The sequence below is a fragment of the Ovis canadensis genome, chromosome 10, assembly GCF_042477335.2.
Source record: "Ovis canadensis isolate MfBH-ARS-UI-01 breed Bighorn chromosome 10, ARS-UI_OviCan_v2, whole genome shotgun sequence".
NCBI lineage: Eukaryota > Metazoa > Chordata > Mammalia > Artiodactyla > Bovidae > Ovis > Ovis canadensis.
This window is the reverse complement of record NC_091254.1, coordinates 25,408,994-25,428,299: the sequence shown is the minus strand read 5'-3', so window position 1 is coordinate 25,428,299 and position 19,306 is coordinate 25,408,994. Positions and strand designations below refer to the sequence as shown.

Here is a 19,306-nt window from a genome sequence, read left to right as displayed (position 1 = left end):
CCCCCGTGGTAAAATTTAAAGAACAGAAAACTCACCTTTGTAACAATTTTTAGTTCCAGCCGCATTAAGTATATTCACATTGTTGTACAGCTATCATTATCATCCATCTCCAGAACTCTACCATCTTCCCAAAGTGCAGTTCTATGCCCACTGACCTCTAACTCCTGTCGCCCTCTGCTCTAGCCCCTGGCAACTACCACCGTACTTTCTGCCTGCGCCTCTGACTACTCTGTGTGCCTCATACAATTGGAACTATGCAGTTTATGTCTTTTTGTGACTGGTGTATTTCACTGAGTGGAATGTTCTGATGGCTTATCCATGTCGTAGCATATTGCAGAAGTGCCTAGCTTTGAAAAGCTGAGCAACGCTCCACTGTAAGTATGTACTGTCTTTCATCAGATTTGGGCAGTTTTCAGTCATTATTTCTTCACATATTTTTCTCGTTTCTTCCTTCTGGAACTCAATGTGTATATTGATCTGGTTGCTGGCATTCCACAGGTTCCTTAGGCTCTGTTCACTTTTTATATTCTTCAGCTTCACATCCGCTGCTTCCTTTTTCTGCCTGTTTAAACCCACCTTTGAATTACTTCTGAGTGAGTGAAAGAGAGTCATGTCCAACTCTTCATGACCCCATGGACTGTGGCCCTTCAGCTTCCTCTGTCCATGGAATTCTCCAGGCAAGATTAGCCATTTCCAGGTAGCCTTTCCCTTCTCCAGGGGATCTTCCCAACCCGGGGATCAAACCCAGGTCTCCTGCATTGTAGGCAGATTGTTTACTGTCTCAGCAACCAGATAAGCCCCCAAGTGAATTTTTCAATTATTGTATTATTCAGCTTTGGGATTTCTTTTCAGTTTCTTTTTAGGTTTATTATTTGTTTTTTTGATATTTCCATTTTATTCTTACATCATTTTCTTGACTTCGTTTGAGCATTTTTAAGATAATTGTTTTAACATCTTTGTTTAGTTAATTAGTTATCAGGTCTATCTCAGGAACAATTTCTGTTGATTTTTTTACCTCTTTGAATGGACCACGGATTTGTGTTTCTTTGCATGCATTGTGTTTTTTTTTTAAAATTGGACATTTGAATTTAATAATGAGGTAATTCTAGAAGTCAAATCCTCCCCCTTCTCCAGGCTTTGTTATTGCTTTTTATTATTGCAAGTTGTCTCTGTGGGGAGAATCAGCCTGAGGTGAAAACTAAAAACCTTCTTAGGTCTTTTCTGAGCCTTTTACTGGGTATGTGGAGTTTACCTTCTAATTTTCTTCATATATGCAGTTGTTTTTGAACATCCTACTCTTTAATGGCTGGCTCCCAAACACGAGAAAAGAGAGAAATGAAGGTCGTGGGGGAAAGAGCCTTGGCCCTTTAAGTTCCCTGGTTACTTTCGCTGGAGAGGGAGGGGCTTGCAACAGTGGGGGTAGGGAGGTACAGCTAGGGCTGCCTGTCTCTTGCCTGCACCTCTGTGATCAGAAGCAGCAGTCGGTGACCCACGCACAGAGCACTGATATTTGGAGGGCAGGCTCCTTTTTGCCCACCCTGGCTCTAGGAAGTTGTGTCCAAGCTGCGCCAGGAACACACGCACAGCTGCCTGCCTAATGGCTGGAGCTGGCGGATAGGTAGCTGCTGCTGCTGCTGCAAACTGAAATTGACTGCAATTAACTGCAATTTACCACCCAAGTCTGCCCCCAGAATTTGCAAGCCTTCGATAGACTCCAGAGTTCCAAAATAGTTGTATCAGATAGATTCTGCCAGCGCAGTTGTTGTCTAGGTGAAGAGAAATATTCCTGGTGCTTCTTTTTTTTTAATTTGATTTTTTAAAAAATTGAAATATAGTTAATTTACAATGTTGTGTTAGTTTTAAGTGTACAGCAAGAAGATTCAGATATATCTATCAATCTATATAAAAGAATCTAAAAAAGAATCTGTATGTTCTTTTTCAGATTATTTTCTCCTGATGCCTCTTTGTCATCATTCAGTGGCTAAGTCACGCCCCACTCTGTGACCCCATGGACTGCAGCACGCCAGGCTTTCTTGTTCTTCACTCTCTCCCGGAGTTTGTTCAAACTCATGTCCATTGAGTCAGTGATGCCATCCAACCATCTCATCCTCTGACACCGTCTCCTCCTGCTCCCAATCTTTTCCAGCATCAGGGTCTTTTCCAATGAGTTATTTCTTCATATCAAGTGCCTCTTATGTCTCCATTTCCCCCAAATCCTCTATGTTTAATTTTTTTGAGAAACTACAGAATGTTCTTCATAGAAGCCATACCATTTTAAATTCCTGACAGCAAAGTGCACGAGTTCCAGTTTCTCCACATCCTTCCCAGTATTTGTTATTTTCTGTTTTTTTAGAAATAACATCCCCTCTAACATATATGAAGTGGTGTCTCATTGCATTTTCCTAATGATTAGTGATAACTGTTCAAGTTTTGCCCATTTAAAAATTTTTGTTGTTACTGCTGTTGAGTTGTAGGAGTTATTTACATACGCTGGGTAGTAACCTGACTTATCTGACTTTCTTAAAGGTTCCTCTCTGTTTTAACCTTTAGGCATTTTAAAATCACACCTACTCTTAATTCAATAAACCTTATGCTCAATCACAGTGAGAACCTGGCTACTCAAAATGTGGTCCTGGGCTGGCAGCATCGGCATCCCCGGGGAACCTGGTTTCTTTCTGGCCACACAGTCTGGCTTGTGGGATCTTAGCTCCCTGACCAGGGACCGAGCCCAGGCCCTCGGCAGTGAGAGCGCAGAGTCCAACAATTGGACTGCTAGGGAATTCCCTGGGAACAGCTACAAAGGCAAAATCCTGGGTCTTGCTCCACATCTGAGTTGGAATCTGTATGTGAACAAGGTCCCTGGGGGATTTATACAGTAAATCTTGAGGAATACTGCTCTGGAACACAGTGTGGCTGTGTAAGGTGGAAGATGAATCAGGCATTCGTATGTTTCCATTTTTGATTCTGGAATGACCCCATGCCAGCATTCTTGCTTTTTCTGCTATTAAAAAATAAGACTAAGCCATGCATTTCTGATAGCAAGTTCACGAGTATGTGACCCTTAACCCTGACACATGGAGATGGATGTTTTTCTCCAGGATTGAATCAGATCAATCCATATTCTACATCTTTTTCTATATATTCCCTTTCTTTCCCCTTCTCCCTGCTCCAAAAATAAATGTAGCCAGTGGCTGTACCTTCTGTTTCTTTCCAGAAAAAAAAAAAAAAAAAGGAACAGATTCCCACATTGGTTTTCAAAGGCCCATCTGACACTGTGTTTTATTTCCTAGCTGCTCCTTGTAAATTGCTTGTAGGCAATTCTCTTCTTAACCTCTAACTGGGGCTCTGTGTGGCAGAAGTGGTTGTTATCTCAGCCAGCCATCAATCCATCCCCTCTCCCAGGGGCTGTATGCCTTTAATGAGAGCACTCCCTAAGCATCCACTTCTGAGCTGCTAGGGAGGGTGCAGTTGCTAAGGGCGAGACCTCAGCACAATGAACCTTTGAGTCAATGAGGCGCTTTTCTGATACCTGGATCCTACACACTTCATCTGACACATTTCAGTAGCCTTAAAAGATACGTTTGGCTCAGGTAGATTTCTGGGAAATGACAATAATGAACATGGTACCCATCTTAATAGACACATTCACCTTGAACACGGGCTGGCGGCTTTCTGTGTTCCCTCATGGTGAATCTTGCTTTTAATGGCTTACTAAACTTCCACTTTTTCCACCTAAGCTGCTTTTTTTTTAGTGATGTGAGCTTTGTCTTTCTTTTTACGGATTTCCCTGGTGGCTCAGCCGGTAAAGTCTGCCTGCAATGCAGGAGACCCGGGTTCAGTCCTGGAAGATCCCCTGGAGAAGGACATGGCAACCCACTCCAGTATTCTTGCCTGGAGAATCCCATGGACAGAGGAGCCTGGTGGGCTACAGTCCATGGGATCACTAGAGTTGGATATGACTGAGTGACCAAACCTACCTATCACATCGATCACACAGGTAGAAAGGACTTGAACACAGGCTCAGCAGCTGTGGCCCACGGGCTTGCTTGCCCCAGGGCGTGTGGGATCTTCCCAGACCAGAGATCAAACCCATGTCCCCTGCATTGGCAGGCAGATTCTTATCACTCTACTACCAGGGAAGTTCGAGGTTATTTTTTAGTCTCTTACAGTTGTTTTGTACTTTGTTGCTTGAGGGGATGTTTGTCCAGGTACAGGCACTGCAGCAAAGGGTCCCAGGTCCCAACCCATCTCAGAAGGACGTGGGAGGGAGGCATCTTGATCTAAACTGATACTTGAAGTGAAGTCGCTCAGTCGTGTCCGACTCTTTGCGACCCCATGGACTGTAGCCTATCAGGCTCCTCCGTCCATGGGATTTTCCAGGCAAGAGTGCTGGAGTGGATTGCCATTTCCTTCTCCAGGGGATCTTCCCTACCCAGGAATCGAACCCGGGTCTCCTGCACTGCAGGCAGACACTTTACCGTCTGGGCCAACAGGGAAGCCCAAACTGATACTTAGTGTTACTCAAAAACCTCAGCCTGTTCCCCTGTGACGCCTCTCCTGACGTGGCTGTAGGAAGGGGCTTCTTGGGGGAATGACTGTGTAGGCAGCGGATGCTGTTTTATAGGCCAGCATCCATTCTCCTCCCTTTGATTAGTCTAAACCCATCACAGTGACCCCATCCCCCCACTAGTGATTGGCTCTGGCGCAGGGGAAACGAGGCCTGCGGGGACATCTGGGGTCATGTGGGGCAGGAACATTCTGGGAAAGGCTTCCCTGTCCTCTGGAAAGATGGGCTTTTTCCTTGTTCTACAGAAAGACTGCTTCCCTTTTTCCCCTTGAGCCTGTCGTGTCTGGAGAAGATGCCGGGAAGTCCTGCCAAAGCCTGAGGAGGAGGCGGCCCGAGGACAGCCGAGCAGAGGGCCGGGCCTTGAGGACGCTGCGGAGCTGCTACTTCAGCAAACCTGCGTTCTCTCTGTTTCGTGAGACAGTAAATTTCCCCATTGTCTAAGTCAGCTTCTGTCAGGAGTTTTGTTTCCTGCAGCCAAGATCATTTTGATGAATACGAAGGGAAAATACGGACAGTGTCCCAGTATTTCAGTGTTTGGGTGTTTTTATTCGTTTTTTTTTTTTTTTTTTTTCAGTTTGCAGCATTTTAAGTTCAAGGCATGAAAGAGATCCATATTCTAAGGTATGCAGAGACACTCAATGCGGAACATAAATTAAATATAACTTTTAATTTGCATTCATTGGAAGGACTGATGCTGAAGCTGAAGCTTTAATACTCTGGTCACCTGATGGGAAGAGCTGACTCATTTGAAAAGACCCTGATGGTTGGAAAGATTGAGGGCAGGAGGAGAAGGGGACGACAGAGGATGAGATGGTTGGATGGCATCACTGTCTCAATAGACATGAGTTTGAACAGACTCTGGGAGATGGTGAAGGACAAGGAAGCCTGGGGTGCTGCAATTCATGGGGTCACAAAGAGACTGGGAGACTGAGCAACAACATTTAAACTACCAATGCCAGGACTTTTCTATGCTAACACAGATAATCGAGACCTGGCTATTTAATTTTCACTGAAGAATGCACCTTTTAGGATGTAGAGGGGTCACTCTGGGTCCAGGATCTCCTGTCCCAGTCTGTTCCCTTTGAACCTGACTGTGGGCCCTCCCAGGCACGGCTCTAACCACAGTATTCACAATGTACGTTTCAACTCCATTAGTTTGGGGGCAGAATAAAATTGATTTATAAAAGGAAGTTTTAAACTTAATTTAAATTTTAAATTACATTTAAGCTAACATTTAAAATTAAAAGTTAGTTATTTTCTGAAGAGTTGGTTCGTACATATGGTACACAATTCAAAGGCAGTGAAAAGAAAGTCTCCCCCTCACCCCAGGCTCCAGCTACCCGGTTCCCCTTTCATCAGCAATCACTGTTCCCGTTTATGAAAGGAAACCTGTCTCCCTAATCCTCTCAGGCCTCGGTTCAGCTCAGGACAGGAGCCCTGCTGATACAAAGGGTATTCTGGAAAGTTGGATAGAAACCTAGACTCACCTAGATTGTGCTCTGGTCCCGATCTTGAGAGAACAGCTGGGCCTCTGACCTTGGTTATGTCACCGGGGCTTCTTTTATGGAATGGGGGTAATCATGCTGATTCTTCTCTTCTGATGAGCTTAATTAAACTTCAGCCAGGATATAATAGTCTAAGTTCTCTGGAAAGATAAAAAGGCAACAACAGTGGAATGCAGACAAACGAAAGTAATTTAACCCATTGGGGGATACACAGTTTTCTTTCACCTATTAAAAATTCTGCTTAATGCTTCCATAATTTCTGCATGAAACAAACTATAAATATAAAGGGACTCCTCTGGTGGCCCAGTGGCTGGGACTCTGAGCTCCCAATGCAGGAGGTCTGGGGTTTGATATCTGGTCAGAGAATTAGATCCCACATGCAACTAGAAGATCGGCAGGCTGCAGCTGGGACCTGGTGCAGCCAAATAATTAATATAAATATTAAAAAAAAATGTAAGATAATGTAAAAGTAAAGGATAATGAAACCTATCATCAACAGGTTCTAACTAGATGGCATCCGTCAGTCCTTTGAACTCCTCTGAGATACAGGAAACTTTAGGATTTGGGTAGGTTTTCATTGTTTTTGTCTTTTTTTTCAGTCTAGGCATTGAGTACTCTGTGCTAGCACCTCACTGCAGGGAGAAAGGATGTTAGCGCAGGGCAGGGTTTATGCAGTTTCTGGGAGGTGGCCGTGCCCTGGAGCAGCATGATGGCGGTGGAGAGTTTCTCCAGTGTGGGTCCGGGTCTTGAGAGTCCCCTCCCCGTGTGGGCACAGTGCTGCCTGTGCCTGGCGATGAGCAGGTGACCTCGGGGACAGGGCGGTGGCCCCAGGACTCCGCGTGTGGGCCTTAATCGGGGAACCATTGCTTGAGAGGAATTACAACCGGCTTCCCTGGTGGCTCAGACGGTAAAGAATCTGTCTGTAATGCGGCAGAGCCCGGTTCGATTCCTGGGTCAGGAAGATCCCCTGGAGGTGGGATAGGCTTCCCACTCCAGTATTCTGGCCTGGGAAATCCCATGGGCAGAGAAGCCAGGGGGGCTACAGTCCTTGGGGTTGCAGAGTCGGATACGACTAAGCGACTGACACTTTTCTGTTGAAAAGTGCAGGCGTTGAGCTTCAAACTGTTGAAAAGTGCAGGCGTTGAGCTTCAGGGAGGGCTGAGGAGGGGGTCACCCGGGGCTTCGAGGCTTTGCCGGGTGGGGGAAATGCGGGTTGACGCGTAGGGAAAAAGCCAGCATTGTGAGGAGCTGGCTGCTGGCTGCTGCGGGAGGCCCGCGGCTGGAATGTGGGCCGCTCGGAGAGGTGCGCTGTGTTTACCCTGGCAGCCGCCTGGCAGAGCTGTGCTGAGCCCCGGCCTTGGGACTGCCCGGTATGAAAGGATGCTTCAACCCTGCGCAAGGTTCATCGACCTCCGGGCCTCTGAGGTTCATCTGTTTAGACTTGGGGCCCGACGGAGACACTGTGTCTTTGCGGACGGCTGCCGTGGCCGAGAGAGGCTGATTCTTTTCAATTTCATTTTATTTTTCTGAAAACTCTGGCTACTGCCCTAGGATTGGGCCAAGGTTTTGTGGTCGCCATGGCAACGGCGCCTTCTCCTACCTGAGAAGGATTCCTTTTTCTCAGGAGGCCTGCGGTGCCTGCAATCCCCACCCCCAGCCCAGGTCGCTGTGGTTGCAGGCGGTCGTTTCTGGAACGTTGGGGGCGGGGTGTGCCGCGGTCCCGGTGGACAGTGTCGTTCCTGTCGCTGCTCGCTGTCCCCTGCCCAGGTCCAAGCTGAACACAGTCTTTGTGGATTTGCGAAATGGGACTCTGGCAGTTTACCTCCCTGCTTTTCACATCTGTCCTTTTCCAGTTTAAGTCTCTGAAGCACTGTGGCAGAGGGATTAGTGTATGTGCTACCAAAAGGGGGCGCTGGCATAGCAACCAGGCCCAGGCTCCCCAAGTCAGGGTTTTGCGCTTGGACTGCAGCTTAACGTTTTCACTAAATAGATGCCCTCAAGTAAGGTTCTGAAAAGACCCTAAGGCTGGGCAGTCCATGGGGTTGCCAAGAGTCGGACAGGACTGAGCAAGTGAACAACAACAAAAGGTTCTGAGTCCTCTGTCTTCTTACCTCTAAAATGGGGATTATAGTTGCACTTTCCTCACAGGGCTTCACCGAAGACCAGCTGGGATTGTGTGTGCAAAGTTTTGCCACAGTGTCTGGATTGCAGTAAGAAATAAGCTCCCCATCGTTATTATTATGTGTTAGAAGCTGTGCGTAGGTCTTTGAGGCTGAAACAACACAAAGGCAGCTGGCAGAAACAGGTACCTCCGGCCACACGCCTTGCCTGATCGAGTCTCGGGGAGGCCATACACATACATACCCAGATCCATCCACACTTGCCTTGGTTTCTAATCGTTTCTAGTAGCTGGATCATCAGTTGCTCTTCCTCTGTTTATTGACTGAAAAAAAAAAAGCACAGCCTGAAAGTTGAGAGTTATGTTTTATTTGGTGGACAGATCTGAGGACTTAGGCCTGGGATGTGGTATCTCAGATAACACTGAGAATCTCTTCCAAGAGGAAGGGGGCGGGAGGGGGGTGGTGACGGGAAGCCGGGATATATAGGCCTTTTTGCAAAAACACCAAGCGGTCAGAAGATCAAAAGATCACTTTTAATGAAAGAAAACCAGATCTCTCAAGTTAAGGAATTGAGCTCTTTTCTGTGAATATGGGAAGACCCGAGAGTCTGGGCCGGCTGAAGCCATTCCTTTGGCACGCACCTCAGCTGTCTGGGGCCAGTACCCTGCGTGTCCTCAGGGCTCACTGTCAGGGGAGGCTGCAGCGGCTGGCTGCTGGATGGGCTTGGCAGTGGGCAGCCCGCTGGTCTCGTCCTGAGTTCCCTCAGGGCTCACCATCAGGGAGGCTGTAATGTAACGGCTTGATGGCTGCAACCTCCTTTGTTTACTGGCCTGGCGGGCAGTATTTCAGTTCTCCTGTTCTTGGAGTCCAGCGTCTACATGCATCCACCCTGGCTGCCCCTGACCTTGGGAACTGTGGCTCTTTCCAGGATCCATCCCACATCTTTTTTTTTTTTTCCTTTTTCTGATTCAGATTCACTGTTGGCAAGAGAGGCCTCCACAGCTGAGTTCTCTTGCTCATGCAGTTGGACTTGCCTCTAAATAAGGCTCTTGCTCTGGGCGAATGTGGCCGGCTCAGCACCTCTCAGCACAAGTCTTGCTGACTCTCATCGCACCACCTGTTCCCAGCGGGCATGATGGAGGCCCTCACACTGGTGCGTCTGCTGTCTCAGCGCAGAGCCACCCAGCTCAGGAACTGCCCCGTTCCCACCCGGACACTGAGCTCACCCCAGACCAAGGCAAACCCGTCTCGGACCCAGGTCCTGGCTCCTTCTTGTGCAATGCCACTTCCCATGCAGTTTGGGGGCATTTACAGCACTCCATCCTTCCCCACCCAAAAGGCTGCCTTCAACTCAACTTGGGTGAGAACCAGATCTTATTTGACACACACCTGATGGACTGGGTAGGGAGATGAAGCCAAACCTAGCAGAAACACAGTCCCCTACTAAGTCCCAAAGTTCAAATAGCAGTACAATAATCTGCTATCATTTTTACTCTATTATCTTTATAGTGAAGTCGCTCAGTTGTGTCCGACTCTTTGCGACCTGTGGACTGTAGCCTACCAGGCTCCTCCATCCATGGGATTGTCCGGGCAAGAATACTGGAGTGGGTTGCCATTTCCTTCTCCAGGGGCTCTTCCCCGCTCAGAAATCAAACCCAGGTCTCCCGGATTTCAGGCAGACTGAGCCAGAGGGCTTCCTAGATGGTGCTAGTGGTAAGGAACCTGCCTGTCAAGGAAGGAGAGGTAATTGATATGGGTTCAATCCCTCCGTCGGGAAGATTCCCTGGAGGAGAGCATGGCAATCCACTCCAGTATTCTGGCCTGGAGAACCCCATGGATAGAGGAGCTTGGCAAGCTACAGTCCATAGGGTCAGAAAGAGTCAGACACGACTGAAGCAACTTAGCACGCATGCACACCTTATATAGATCTATGTTAGAAAGTAGGTGAGCCACTAGTCACATGTAGCTATTAAGTGCTTGAAATGTGGCTGGTCTGGAGAGTGCTTTACAGATAAAATATGCACTGTATACTGAAGACAGTACAAAAAGGAAATGATCTAATTCATATTTTCATATTGACTACACATTGAGATGATAATATTTTGGATATATTGGGTTAACTAAAATATATTGTTGAATTAACTTCACCTGTTTCTTTTTACTTTTTTTAATATGCCTGCTGGAAAAATTCAAATTACACGTGTCTCCCATGTGTGACTTACATTAGTTTCCTACTGGGCAGAGCTGTTCTAGATTGTTGCTTCACTGCAATAAGTTAAGGATTAAGGAAAATATATTTCACTCTAGGTATTTGAGTCAGAGAGGGATTTAACACAGGGAATTAGGAGCTTACAAAGCTAAGACTGGAGGAATAAAAATCAACAGCAGGGAAGTGGATGTGGGGGATGGGTTTTCTTGGTTTTCAGATTTACTGCCGACTTTCAGAGAATCAGGGGTTACTGCTTAGAGCAAAGATCAGAAAGCTGCAAGAAAATGCCAACAGTCCCAGCTGCCCCACAACACCCAGGTAGGTGGTTGCTAAGAGCTTCACTGGTTTCTGCAAAAACTCACATCTGACAAAACTCATGTGTCCATTCTGGAGAAAGAAGACTAGGTCCTCTCGCCTTCTTTCTGCCTCCCAAATCTCATACAAACACACATTGTTGGCAGAATTCACATTGCATCCCGGAGCCCATATACCATGGAGTTCCCAACCTCCTCCCAACCCTGTAATACACCAGAGAACCAGAAAGAAGTGAATACAGACTTCTCAAAATAAACAGACAAAAAACCAAAACAGCCTCATTCTCCAAATGGTGCCCTTGGCCACCTGTCTGCACTGAAGTCAGGTGGCCTCCTGAAGGCACTGCCCAGCAACTTCTATGTCGACCTGAGCCAATACCGAGACCAGCCCTCCTGGGGTGACAGTGAAGAACAGGGGAAATTACTGAAGAAAAACGGCACCTTGTATGTAGGAGATCTTTCCTTTCATACAGCTGAAGAACAAACCTACAAGCTCTTCAGCAAAAGTGGTGACATAAAGAAAATCATCTTGGGCCTGGATAAAATGAAGAAGACAGCGTGTGTGTTCTGCTTTGTGGGATACGATTCAAGAGCAGATGCAGAAAATACCACGCGGTACATTAATGGAACTTACCTGGTTGATCGATCATTCTCGCAGACTGGGATGCGGGCTTTAACGAGGGCAGGCAGTTTGACCGTGGGAGTTCCGGGAGCCAGGAACGAGGTGAGTATCCTTAGGACTATGACGCTGGGCGGGGTGGCTATGAAAACCCGGCCCCAAACCAGTGGGTGGTGAGAATTCCATCATAAAAACTTGCACTCTGGTCTGTTGACTTTGACCTGTGTTACCCAAGATCTGTACGTCTGCCCATTTTTTTACCAAGCTTTAATCAATGTCTCTACTGAGCCGGAAGCCCCTTCTTGGTTTTCCTATTAAAAATGATTAAGAACAGGATCCAAAAGAAAGAAAAACAGCCTCCTATTCAGCACAATACTTTAGGAGACTCATGTTTGCTGTGTTGGGGTCCAGCATAGTGCCTGGCGCAAAATAGCTGTTCGATAAACATTGAAAAAATTGTATTTGTGTTACAATTTTGCTATTGTAGATAATGCTGCAATGGACATTCACATGTATAACTCTTCCTGTTGTTTTTTTAATTAATTAATTTGGTTTTGGCTGCACTGGGTCTTCATTGTTTCGTGGGGGCCTTTCTCTAGTTGCAGCGAGCAGGGGCTACTTTCTAATTGTGGCACGCAGCTTTCACATTGCGGTGTCTTCTCTTGCTGTGGAGCACAGGCTCAGTAGACTCGAGGCCTGTGGGATCTTCCCAGACCAGGGCTTGAGCCTGTGTCCCCAGTATTGCCAGATGAACTGTTACCACTGGACAACCCGGAAAGCCCTCTTTCTGCTTTTATTGATGTATTTCTATGGTATATTTTCTAAGGATAGACATTCAGGAGTGGCCTTGCTGAGAACTGTTTAGTTTTGTCATTTTGGCTTCCAAAATTTGCACCAATCTAGTCATATACATATTATATACCCAAGAATGCTATACGGAGGGTGGCTTTTTATGGCAATGTCACCAACCTAGTATGTTGATATTTTTTGCAGATGTTTGCTCTAATTAGGATGTATAATGTGTTGCTAGTTTTCTTTGGCTTGGATACTGGTGAGCCAGGTAGCAAAAAGGTTACGGATGGGGCTGACTTGGATGCAGGTCAAGGTTTCTCTCATCATTGAAAGCCTCTAGCTGCCAAGAACTTAGTCCAATTTAAGTCTTTCCCACTGTTTTATGTGTTCTCCCTTTAAGATTAACTAAAAAAAAGTGGCAAACTTTGAATCATTGAATTCTTCCCTTCTCCCAGTGAGAGTTCAGGATAATTACACAGACACTTAATGTTTGTCTCAGAGAAGGAAATATTAAATGGGACTAGCTAAATGAGCCTTTTATTTTCTTTCTTGCATCTTGCTGCGTTTCATGATGGAGACCCACATGGTGATGGCTTATGTGTTTATGAATTACATTCTAAGAACAAATATACTCCTTATTTCTCAGTAAGGGGAAGATGATCTCAAAGATACAAAGATGATACAGAATTGGACCAGAGAAGGGTTTGGGCTTCTTTACTGGTAAAGGGGGATAAGTAACAGATGATATCTCATAAGGTTATCTCGTGGATCAAATAATTTAATCCACAGAAAGTGTTTTCAGTGTGCCTTGCACACAGCAAGTGCTGGGTAGGTGGTGGCTGTTTTTGGAACATGTGAGGCAATGCATGTTCCTTAGCCTGAGCCCTAATCCTTTCAGCCCTTTGCATCTTTTTTTTTTTTTTTTTAAGTCACTAGTCAAATGAAGAGCCTGTTGGCTCTTAGCTGGGAAATGCAATTATCTGTAAAGGACCTGTGGCCATTTTAGGGTTTATGAGCAGTAACATGTGTGCAAGGTGCCTAGAATTACAATGTGTTGAGTCAAAGAATAGCTGAGCTGGCAAGAGTTTTTGACACCTTTTGTGAAATCATTTTATAGATGAAGTAATGGAGGCCCATGAAAGTGAAGTGAAAAACCCAAGATATTTTAGCCAGTCAATAGCAGACCTCAGAGTAGGAGTTGAATGTTCAGACATGCAGACAGTAGCTTGCCTGTTCCTCGAGGGCACCACACCCAACATTGGGCCAATGAGCATTGGGTCATGAGCATGAGCCAGTGGGGGGTGGAGAAGGGACTTGTCTCTGGTATTTTCCTTCCCCATAAAGGGGAGAGAGGCTGTTTGCTAGAGATCCAATTTCCTTGAAACAGTGATTCCCAGTTAAAATATATATATATTGAACTATAATTGATTCATAATGTTTTAGGCATACAGCAAACTGATTCAGTGATACATACATATTTTTTCAGATTTTTTTCCATTATAGGTTATTAAAAGATATTGAATATAGTTCTCCGTGCTATACAGTAGAACTTTGTTTTTTATCTATTATGTAAGTGTGTATCTGTTAATCCCAAATTCTCAGCTTATTCCTCTTCCTCTTTCCCTCTTTGGTAGTCGTAAGTTTGTTTCCCATGTCCGTGAATATATCTCTGTTTTGTAAATAAGCCATGGTGTGTCATATTTTAGAGCCCACATACAGGTGATATCAGGTGACATTTGTCTTTTTCTGTTGGATTCACTTAGTATGATAGTCTCTAGGTCCATCCACGTTGCTGCAAACGGCATTATTTCACTGCTTTTATGGCTGAGTATTATTCCGTTGTACAAATACACCACATCTTCTTTATCTGTTTATCTGTAGGTGGACATTCAGGCTGCCTCCGTGTGTTGGCTACTGTAAATAGTGCTTCTCTGAAAATTAGGGTCACGCATTTTTTTGATTTAGAGTTTTCATCTTTTTCTTGTTTGGATATATGCCCAGGAGTGGGATTACTGAATTGTACGGTAACTCTATTTTTATTTCTTAATTTTATTTATCCATTTACTTATTTATTTTTATTATTTTGGCTCCTCTGCGTCTTCATGGCGGTGCGTGGGCTTTCCCTGGTCACGGTGAGAGGGGCTGCTCCTAGCTGTGATGCTGGGCTGCTCCTGTTACGGGGTGCAGGCTCCGGGACGCACAGGCTCAGCAGTCAGTGGTGCACGGGGTGCTTGCTGCCTCTCGGCATGTGCAGTCCTCTCAGGGCAGGGATCAAGCCCACATCCCTTGCGTGGGTGGGTGGATTCTTAACCACTGGACCACCTAGGAAGTTCTTTTTTAATTTTATTAAAAGAATTTTTTTTTGATCACATCATGCTGCTTGTGGGATCTTAGTTCCCTCCCCAGCGATTGAACCCCTGACCCCTGCAGTGAAAGCACGGTGTCCTAACCACTGCACTACCAGAGAATTCCTTATTTTTATTTTCTTTTTTTAGGGAGTAGCGATTCCCCATCTTTTTGAGAGTGAGGAATACTTTCTATTAATAACATCAATAAGTTTCAGTCCCCCACTTCCAGGATGATATAGATTCTGCAGCCTATGTATAGATATCCAACGTTAAAGAAAATGTACAATAATACTAGCTACTGTATACAGACCAGCAGTTTATAAAGGAGATGCTCATGCATTCAAAAAGCAGTTGTACCTATATGATTCATTCAGACTTCAAATAATGTCTGGCTGGCATTTAGATTCATGAACAGTTTGCGATAACTCATCACTTTGCTAGATGACTTTCATGTCCATGGGGGAGGGGGTTGTTGCTGTTTTCCCTTGTTTTCTGAGCATTCCAAAAGGAAGATACTAATACAGAGATAACATAATAAAAATAAAAAGGATCAGCAGGCTAAATCCCTCTGGTCCTCTCTCTGAAATGGTCTGAGGAGAAGCTCTCAGCCAAAAGGAATGAGGATTAAGTAGCTAAAAAACACACACAGAGCTCTTTCTTGTTCTTCCATATAAATGCAATGGTAAGTCGATATCCAGCTGGGAATGCTGGCTCCGATAGTCTGAAAGCCGGAGTATTTGGGGGCAGTTAGGGTTCATTAACTGCAGCCAAAAACTGTCACAGAGTGACAGTCAAAGCTGAAGCTTAGGCAGCCAGACTTGTGCGTTTTCTAAGCTTGGATAATATACATATGATGGAAGGAATTCAAGCGACAGAGTCCTGCCTCCCCCACCGCAGAGCTGGAAATGTGCGAAGAGGAGTTCCCAGCAGAAGGTTCTGAAGGCCAGGGACCTCTTTGGAGCAGTTTTTGGGGCAGATCTGGCCAGATACAAAGGCATATGGGGCAGACGGGGAGCCCCAGCGCTGGCAGTTCCTGAGTCTTCGTACCAGCATTCTGAGAGAAGCTGGGGGCAGAGATTTCCGGAAACAGTGGCCTGGGCATCGGTGGCTCCTTTCTATGAAATGAGCATAAAACTGGAAAAATTCTCCAGAACAACCATTTCAAAGCACTGTAAATTGACCGAAGCACACAAATTGACAAGCTTTTACTCTTGAAAACCTGCTGGAGTTTTGGGGGAGCACAGCAGGAGACTGTGGCCTCCTGGCCTGGGGCTCCTGCCGGGTCCTTCTGCCAGCCAGACTGGCCAGAGCGCTGTGCTTTTCAGAGTGCGGGGCCGGCCATGAAACGGGCAATTTTCTTGCAGGAAGGACAGACTCCATTTGGTGTCTGCATATATGTGTGTGTGCGTGCGTGCGTGTGTGTGTGTGTGTGTGTGCGTGTGTGTGTGATCCTGTGTTTTTGCTGGTTGAAAGTGGAGGACTCCAAAGGGAATGAATGAGGAAAACCTGAGATTTTGCTAACCCCAAATTGCGCTCTTGGCTGGAGTGAGCGGCAGCCCTGCCAGACATTTCATTGGGAAAGTCCTGGAGATGAAAGAGTGCTACAGAGAAGTTCGGAGAATTCTCCATGTGTTCCTGGACTGGGCCATTATGCAGGCGTGGGAGAGATCCAGGAGAGGGAACACCGAGCATCAAGGAGAACTGAGATCTGACTGCAACTTCCAGTTAGTTTCTCAGCCCCACACAGATCTAACTGGTAGAGGGATGGACATGGCCAGGCGACTCCTGGTTCAGTGCTCACCCCACTGCCCCATGCACTGCAGGCCCCAGAGAATCTCGAGGCCATGATGCGACACTGGCTGTCAGTTATAGCTGCTTATTGTTTTGGGTTAGAAGGCTGTGGCCATGTGATCAGATCAGTTAGTTTTCTGTGACTGATTTTCAGTCTGTTTGCCCTCCGATGGAGAAGGATAAGAGGTTTATAGAAGGTTCCTGATGGGAGAGACTAACTAAGGGGGAAACTGGGTCTTGTTCTGATGGGAGAGGCCATGCTCAGTTCAGTTCAGTTCAGTTGCTCAGTGGTGTCAGACTCTTTGCGACCCCATGAATCGCAGCACGCCAGGCCTCCCTGTCATCACCAACTCCCAGAGTTCTCTCAGACTCACATCCATCGAGTCAGTGATGCCATCCAGCCATCTCATCCTCTGTTGTCCCCTTCTCCTCCTGCCCCCAATTCCTCCCAGCATCAAAGTCTTTTCCAATGAGTCAACTCTTTGCATGAGGTGGCCAAAGTACTGGAGTTTCAGCTTTAGCATCATTCCTTCCAAAGAAATCCCAGGGCTCATCTCCTCCAGAAAGGACTTGTTGGATCTCCTTGCAGTCCAAGGGACTCTCAAGAGTCTTCTCCAACACCACAGTTCAAAAGCATCAATTCTTCGGCACTGAACCTTCTTCACGGTCCAACTCTCACATCCATACATGACCACAGGAAAAGCCATAGCCTTGACTAGACGGACCTTAGTCAGCAAAGTAATGTCTCTGCTTCTGACTATCTAGGTTGGTCATAACTTTCCTTCCAAGGAGTAAGCGTCTTTTAATTTCATGGCTGCAATCACCATTTGCAGTGATTTTGGAGCCCAGAAAAATGAAGCCAGCCACTGTTTCCACTGTTTCCCCATCTATTTCCCATGAAGTGATGGGACCGGATGCTATGATCTTCGTTTTCTGAATGTTGAGCTTTAAGCCAACTTTTTCACTCTCCTCTTTCACTTTTATCAAGAGGCTCTTTAGCTTCTCTTCACTTTCTGCCATAAGGATGGTGTCATCTGCATATCTGAGGTTATTGATATTTCTCCCGGCAGTCTTGATTCCAGCTTGTGTTTCTTCCAGTCCAGTGTTTTTCATGATGTACTCTGCATAGAAGTTAAATAAGCAGGGTGACAATATACAGCCTTGACGTACTCCTTTTCCTATTTGGAACCAGTCTGTTGTTCCATGCCCAGTTCTAACTGTGGCTTCCTGACCTGCATACAGATTTCTCAAGAGGCAGGTTAGGTGGTCTGGTATTTCCATCTCTTGAAGAATTTTTCACAGTTTATTGTGATCCACACAATCAAAGGCTTTGGCATAGTCAATAAAGCAGAAATAGATGTTTTTCTGGAACTCTCTTGCTTTTTCCATGATCCAGCGGATGCTGGCAATTTGATCTCTGGTTCCTCTGCCTTTTCTAAAACCAGCAGGAACATCAGGAAGTTCACAGTTCACGTATTGCTGAAGCCTGGCTTGGAGAATTTTGAGCATTAAACGGCAACCCACTCCAGTACTCTTGCTTGGAAAATCCCGTGGAGGGAGGAGCTTGGTGCAGGCTGCTGTCCATGGGGTCACAAAGAGTTGGGCACGACTGAGCAACTTCCCTAACTAGCATGTGAGATGAGTGCAATTGTGCGGTAGTTTGAGCATTCTTTGGCATTGCCTTTCTTTGGGATTGGAATGAAAACTGACCTTTTCCAGTCCTGTGGCCACTGCTGAGTTTTCCAAATTTGTTGGCATATGGGGTGCAGCACTTTCACAGCATCATCTTTCAGGATTTGAAATAGCTCCACTGGCATTCCATCACCTCCACTAGCTTTGTTCGTAGTGATGCTTCCTAAGGCCCACTTGACTTCACATTCCAGGATGTCTGGCTCTAGATGAGTGATCACAGCATCATGATTATCTGGGTCATGAAGATCTTTTTTGTACAGTTTTTCTGTGTATTCTTGCCACCTCTTCTTACTATCTTCTGCTTCTGTTAGGTCCATAAACCTTTAATCCAATTTTCTATTGATGGGCGGGGCTGTGTTCCCTCCTTGCTGTTTGACCTGAGGCCAAGGCGGAGGTGATGAAGATAATGGCGACCTCCTTCAAAAGGTCCTGTGCATGCACTGTGAAATCAGTTGGGAAAACCACTAGACCATTCAGGTTTGACCTGACTCGAATCCCTTACCATCATACAGTGGAAGTGACAAACAGATTCAAAGGATTAGATCTGATAGACAGAGCGCCTGAAGAACTATGGATGGAGGTTCATGACATTGTACAGAAGGCAGTGATCAAGACCATCCTCAAGAAAAAGACTGTACAAAAAAGATCTTCACAACCTAGATAGTCATGATGGTGTGATCACTCACCTAGAGCCAGACATCCTGGAATGTGAAGTCAAGTGGGCCTTAGGAAGTGTCACTATGAACAAAGCTAGCAGAGGTGATGGAATTCCAGTTGAGCTATTTAAAATCCTAGAAGATGATGCTGTGAAAGTGCTGCACTCAATATGCCAGCAAATTTGGAAAACTCAGCAGCGGCCACAGGACTGGAGAAGGTCAGTTTTCATTCCAATCCCAAGGAAAGGCAATGCCAAAGAATGCTCAAAGTACTGCACAATTGCACTCATGTCACACGCTAGCAAAGTAAAACTCAAAATTCTCCAAGCCAGGGTTCAACAGTACGTGAACCGTGAACTTCCAGATGTTCAAGCTGGATTTAGCAAAGACAGAGGAACCAGAGATCAAATTGCCAACATCTGCTGGATAATCGAAAAAGCAAGAGAGTTCCTAAAAAAAAAAAAAAAAAAATCTACCTCTGCTTTATTGACTACACCAAAGCCTTTGGCTGTATGGATCACAACAAACTGTGGGAAATTCTTCAAGAGATGGAAATACCAGACGACCTGACCTGCCTCCTGAGAAATCTGTGTGCAGGTCAAGAAGCAACAATTAGAACTGGACATGGAACAACAGACTTGTTCCAAATCAGGAAAGGAGTATATCAACACTGTATATTGTTACCCTGCTTGT

At 45.8% G+C, this 19,306-nt stretch overlaps 1 protein-coding gene and 1 pseudogene across 1 annotated transcript in view; one reads left to right on the top strand and one right to left on the bottom strand.

The window, feature by feature from the left end:
• Nucleotides 1–11,474, bottom strand: part of CNMD (chondromodulin) — an 89,217-nt gene extending 77,743 nt beyond the window's left edge. The window contains exons 1-4 of the mRNA XM_069602168.1: nt 11,350–11,474; nt 8,457–8,515; nt 8,184–8,344; nt 6,055–6,212 (exon numbers count right to left, since the gene is read on the bottom strand). The gene's annotated coding sequence lies outside the window, so the exon portion shown is untranslated. The remainder of the gene's footprint in view (nt 1–6,054; nt 6,213–8,183; nt 8,345–8,456; nt 8,516–11,349) is intronic.
• LOC138446970 (nuclear cap-binding protein subunit 2 pseudogene) lies at nt 10,894–11,525 on the top strand (annotated as a pseudogene).
• Nucleotides 11,526–19,306: the final 7,781 nt, after the last annotated feature.